Below are 6,000 nucleotides of genomic sequence, written 5' to 3'. Positions count from 1 at the left end.
TCTCTAGCTTTTCTTTAACAGTTTCTGCAATTTCTGCCATTTTTGTATCAAAATTGGTTTTAGGGCACATTATTCTTCCATGCTTAGTTTCTCTTGCTCTCAAATCAATATCAATTTAGGATTGATTTTGTGTCTAACATTACTTCTTAATACATATATAAACCTTGCCTATTATTTGTTCAGCCAAATAATTTGTAAATTGACGTTTGGAAGGTACTCATAAACCAACATCTTTGACCCTTTTGCTCTTGTTCAAAGCATAGAACCAACAACCATTCAAACTCAATAACACAACTCAATTTCTTAAGGTTGAAACATAAAAATACATACATTGGATTATGATTTTACATGTTTTATAAAAGTGCATACATACCGGGTTCTTCACAATATCCAACCAAACCAACAAGGTTCCTATGTTTTACTTTCGAAAGTAGTCTCACCTCTGTGAAGGAAGAAAAAACAAACCCATAAATCATTACTTAAGAAATAAATAATAATAATAATAATAATAAGATCAAAGACTTACCATTTCTGAACTCTTCAACACTCTGATATGAGTGTGTATGGGGTCTCTTAATGGCCAGAGTTGCTTGAACATCAAAAGTGCCTTTATATACATTCCCAAAAGCACCAGAACCCAACAAGCATTCTCTGCTGAAATTATTGGTTGCCTTCACAACTTCCTCCAACTGAAACTTCCTTAGCATTGTCTTCTCTTCTTTCAGTACTCCTATACAAATAGTTGTTGTATATACACTTATTTATATGGGTATATTGATCATTATCATATAGTATATATATATATGTATGAGTGAGGTACCTTTTGTGATGTTGTAGAGGGGTGATTGGCGTTTTCTTAGAGCTGGGAGTAGTTTTTTTTATGAAAAGGTAGAACAAGAAGGCAACCAAAAACACAATCAAAATGCCAATACCGATTCCTCCCCATAATGCATCTTATTACCATCATTAGAATTATCAGTTGTTGCTGATGAAGTATTCGTTTTCACTCTGTCACCAAGTAATCTTGCATTAATACCATTTTCTCACCTAAGCAAATATTAGTTTTATTTGTATTGAAGATATAGCATGCGGATTCCACACTCTTTCACTCTGTACTTGCCAACATTAAAAAGTTCTTCCCAATCATTTTGTTCAAGGTAAAACTCAAATGAAACCTCTGTTGCATCAACACAGTCACTGTAGTCCTCATCAATATACCCCAAAAACATGTGATTTGAACTCAGAAATTTCATTTCTAATTCATCCTCTTTAGCCTTTTGTAGCCTCTGAGAGCTCCAACTCCATCTATGACTTTCGCCATTGCCGGTTTTGAAAACGTATTCACAGCGACAATTCAAACGGTTAAGATCAAAATAATAGTGCTCAAACTCAACAACAATGCAAAAGGCAAAGCCTAAGAAATCTGCACCATGCCAATCCGAAAAAAGATTAATATTTATTGAAGACCCCTCAGTTTGCTCATAGAACCATCCTATAAATTTATTTCCTGGACAACATAAATGGAACTTAGGCCAAATTGATTCCTGAATCATCACAAGAAAGAGACATGATTATTTCTAATGTGAAGTACTAATAACATGAAAGACACACATATAGGTATATACCTCTATTGATTCTCCACCTGTTAGAGCCAAATAAGTTGCCTCTTCCATGACGAAAAGCAAGAACTTAAACACCAACTTATAATACTCCTCAGTCTCCCATCTTGAGCAGCCACAAAAAATATTTGGCATTTTAACATAGGCTGAGAGTTTGCATCGGCATGAGATGAAACAATCAGTGAAACTGGGAACATCAACAGCTTTTTCTGTATCACCCTTGTCTAACATAAAGAAAATCATGTTAGAAAGTGGCTCAATACTGACAGGTCTCATGTCACTCATTGATCCACATGAATCTAGCATTGGATGGAAGATAAACCGTAGATCCAATCAGATAATTTCAATAGGCTGTTATGACTAAGATCTATTTCAATCTTAAAATGAAAACCAACTGAGGACACAGCTGGTAAACTTTCTAGTTTTGAACATTTAGAAAGGCTTAGCCATTCAAGGCCACTCATATTGAAAATGTTGTTTGGAAAAAACTCAAGATTCTTGCAGTCACTTAAAAATAGCCAACGAAGCCCAATTAGTTTCTCAATTGATGAATGCAACTTGATAATCCCTGTTCCATCTAAAGAGAGATCCTTCAAACACTCCATTGGCTCAGCTGCTATAATTTGACCTGTGTATAGAAAAAAACAAAAGTAGCTTCAGAAATTTCACATGGGACTTAGCAATATCATCACATTTTCTTGGGTTTTTGTAACAATATGGCTAAGTCCCATATTTGGCAATTTTTAATCCATGTGAAAATTTTCTTATGGGATATTTTCTTAGGTTAAGCTTAAGTATTTATGTTGCTAGAATAACTGATTGTTGGATTAAAACTTTTATTTGCTTGATTATATTCATTGTAGGATAATGGTTCGTTTAACTGTCAGTGAGAGACAAATTTTGAGAAAGAAGAAGATCATGGCTCTTTATTTGCATTGGATGAATGTGTTGCATGTAGTGCAGTGGTTTTTCAAATTGTGGGAAAAAATTATTGTACATGGTATTGAATCAAGCTCTTTGGGAAGACAATTATACATACTTGATGTTTTTGTCAATAGGAAAATTGTGCATTGTTATCCAAAAAACAAGCATGGATGACATGGCAAACATTTAGTACATGTGGCGAACATCTGGCAGAATTCGTGCTCGACTATCGACCAGGAAAACATCTAGTGTCACGACGTTCGATCTCTTCATACGACCAGCCTGGTCGTACGAATGATATACGCGGAAAAGATCTTATGTAGTTATGATAGTATCCAAAATGATCTCCCATGATTTCCTGAGTATCCGATTATTTAGGAAATAATATCTATAACAAATTAATGTAAATCCTCCTTGAGCCTATAAATAGAGAAGGAGGGCTCAAGGGAAAAGGATCTTCTTCTTCTTTCTTGCTTTCAGATCACTAGAGATTAGAGTTATCCTATTTGATATATTGTATTGTTCTTCAGAGGTTGTTGAAACTCATTGAACCCTAGTTCTTTGATCACTCCTTTGAATCCTATATCAATAATAATTCAAGTGGACGTAGGTTATTACCAGATTTTGGGGTCGAACCACTATAAACTCTTGTCTTCTTTATTATTTCGTCATCACATTCTTTCCAACGTGTTTGTCCACATCAAGCAAATTTGACTCTGTGTCAGTTGGCCAAAATCAGGGTCAACATTTTGGTGCTTTCATTGAGAGCTTGATACATTATCGTTGAAAGATCAATGGCGAAAACTACCAGGAAAACTGGACAGGCAGCTGGCGCTGCACCATCTCACCCACCTCCTCCTCCTCCAAACGTGGCTGAGGATGAGCCACATTTGGAATTTGAGGAGGAAGAAATGGACGACGAGACGCTGAAGAATACCCTAGGGGTATTCTAGGAGGAACTGGCCAATCTGAGGGCCGGCCAGGAAAGTGCTGCCGAAATCATGGCGCGGTAGCAACAAGAAATTGAACGGCAATGCTTGGAGCTAAGTGAAAGGCAGGCGGAGATGGACTGTCGCCAGAGGGAGGCCATGGCAGCCCTCGAGGTAGCCTTACAACTGGCTAGGAATCAAGCTGCACCTGCCTCGCAGCCTGATCAACCCACGAATGGGCCACCCCACAGGGGTCCCAATCCTAGCCCACCTATCCAACCCTCGAGCCCACAAAGGCCCGAACAGCCACCGGCGCCTCAGGATGATGTCCCGCTAAGGAACCCTGAAGCACAACCTCCATCCCAAACTGGTCGCGGCAATCCCCCGCAGCAGAGGCAGAATAGGGCCGGGCAGCAGCCTCACAGTCCTAGATGCCATAGGGGCGATGAGCCAAACCTTCTGAGCAGAGGACAACATCCTCCTGGTAACAGGAGGAACTCAGAGTTAGGCTCTGCGGTCCGAGGCCCCCCACGGCATGATAATGCACGGGGACCTAACGACCAACGCAGACCACCCTCTAATGCTCGGGAGGTTCCAGCCCGGGAAGGCAATCGAGGGAACGGTCGATCCCACCATAGCCAATCAAGATTTAGAGAAGGCCATGGTTATAATGAGGCCGACTCAGGCAGAGGAAATTCCAGTAGGGTGAATGAAGAAAGAGGTGGAGGCAGAAGCCAGCCAGCTCAGGATGACCAACTTGACAGACGGGACGCTGGGGGGCAGCCCAGACAAAATAACGTCTTCAACCGGCTCAGAGCCAGCGAGCAGCGGAGGAGAGATGAGGACTTAAGAGACGTACTCAACGGTCGTCGGGAGCGACAAGACGAGAACATCCCCCCAGCACCAGAGGCCACGGCGATTCCTAGCGCCGTGCAGGCCCAGATAGATGCCCTCAACCAGGCAGTGCAGCGGCTGGTCGGGGGAAGGACATCTTATATCGACCACGATAGGAGAAAAGGCACTCCTTTCATCCAGAGGATAGCTATGGCAGAAACTCCTAGCAAGTTTAAAATGCCTACACTTCAGAACTTTGATGGGTATGGTGACCCGGTATCTCACATCAACAAATTTGAGATACAAATGGACATTCAGAAAGTGTCTGAAGATGCTCAGTGCATGATCTTCCCTACAACACTTTCTGATGCCGCACAGGAGTGGTTTTTCAAATTCCCTTCTGCAAGCATAGTTTCCTGGGAAATGTTCGTAAGGGAGTTTTACAGACAGTTCTACGCGGGTCGTGTGCATCCGACTGAGGCAAACCAGCTGGTTGAAATATGCCAGCAAGATGGAGAACCACTGAAGGACTACATCCAACACTTTATACGAGCAGCTGCTGGAGCAAAAACAGTGGGAGCGAAGGAAAAATGATGGCCATAACCGCAGGGGTTAAGCGCCACACGCCTCTCTGGGAAAGCCTCCGAAAACATGGGGTTAGAACTACCCAAGAATTCTTGGATCGAGCTTATCGCTACATCAAGTTCGAAGATGCCATAGCCAATGAAGGAAAGCCCCCAGGCAAGGATAAGGGGACTGCCGAGCCCACCAAAACTGCCAATGGGTCTAAGCCCAACGACAATGGCAAAGGCAACGGGAACGGCAACGACAATGGCAAGAATGGGGGGAAACGGCCACACAATGAGCCTTCCACCTCTGACAATAAACGAGCCAAGGGTAACCGATATGAACCTCGGTTCACCAACTACACTGCCCTAGTTGAGTCTCGGGGAGAGGTTTACCAGGCCACGAGTTCCAGTGTGCCTTATAAGAAACCTGCCCCCATTCGAAAGGATATTTCGAATAGAGACACTACCAAGTTCTGTTGTTATCATAAAGACTACGGACATGATACCAACGAATGCAACCAGCTGAAGGATGAGATCGAGTTCCTTATTAGACAAGGACACTTGAGAAGATATACACGGGCCTCGGGAAATTCCCAACGAGAAGCTCCAGGTGGCAACGAGCTAGCACCCACATGCCAACGCTCGCCACCTTTGCAGCCTGACCCCGTAACTGGCACATTGTTAACCATCTGTGGAGGCCCGCACCTCGCGGGGAACATCGAAAAGGCCAGAGAACGATATGCTAGGACTCTGCGCCACGACCAGGACATCGAGTTGATGACTGTGGATGACCGCGCGCCGAAAAAGGCTTGGTCAGAGGAGGGCGAAATAACCTTCTCTGATAGCAATGCCCAACATGTCCGGTTCCCACATTCCGATCCGCTGGTCGTGGATATCCAAATGGCCAACATGATGGTGAAGAGAGTGCTAGTTGATACAGGAAGTTCGGTGAACATCCTGTATAAGTCTTCACTGGAATGCATGAAGTTGTCCGTTAAGGACCTGGAGCCCTGCAACCAAACAATATACGACTTCTGTAACGACCCAAAATCGCTAATAAGGCTTAAGGGCCTTGATTAGTGTGCCAGGAGGGCATTAATGGAATAATTGTGATTTAAATGAGTA

Source organism: Humulus lupulus, chromosome 9 (assembly GCF_963169125.1).
Source record: "Humulus lupulus chromosome 9, drHumLupu1.1, whole genome shotgun sequence".
Lineage (NCBI taxonomy): Eukaryota > Viridiplantae > Streptophyta > Magnoliopsida > Rosales > Cannabaceae > Humulus > Humulus lupulus.
The sequence above is the reverse complement of the archived record's forward strand: the minus strand, read 5'-3'. Positions refer to the sequence as shown.